The sequence below is a fragment of the Carlito syrichta genome, unplaced genomic scaffold (assembly GCF_000164805.1).
Source record: "Carlito syrichta isolate Samal-C Ts95f unplaced genomic scaffold, Tarsius_syrichta-2.0.1 Scaffold288277, whole genome shotgun sequence".
Lineage (NCBI taxonomy): Eukaryota > Metazoa > Chordata > Mammalia > Primates > Tarsiidae > Carlito > Carlito syrichta.
Window position 1 is genome coordinate 224651 of NW_007232373.1, and position 339 is coordinate 224989.

General features: G+C 38.3%; 1 long non-coding RNA gene across 1 annotated transcript in view; it reads right to left on the reverse strand.

Annotated features, from left to right (window-relative positions):
- LOC110595236 overlaps nt 1-339 on the reverse strand; it is a 14121-nt gene that overhangs the window by 13347 nt on the left and 435 nt on the right. The window lies entirely within an intron of this gene.

Sequence of the window (339 nt, forward strand, 5' to 3'; positions counted from 1 at the left end):
GCTATTTTCTTTTTCAATTTTTTTTTTTTTTTTGTAGAGATGAGGTCTCACTATGTTGTTCAGGCTGGTCTTGAACTCCTGGCCTCAAGCGATCCTCCTGCTTTAAGCCACCATGCCCGGCCAAATTTCGACATTGTCATACAACAAAAAAATCACATAGCAGCTAAAATACATCAGCACAGATTGTTCATGGTTATTCACATAAATTAATATGGACACATCTCAAAAATACAATAATGAATAAAAGAAGCAAGTTGCAGAATGAGCGCAGTATGACAGCAATTTTTTTTTTTGAGTTGGAGTCTCACTCTGTCGCCCAGACTGGAGTGCAATGGCTGC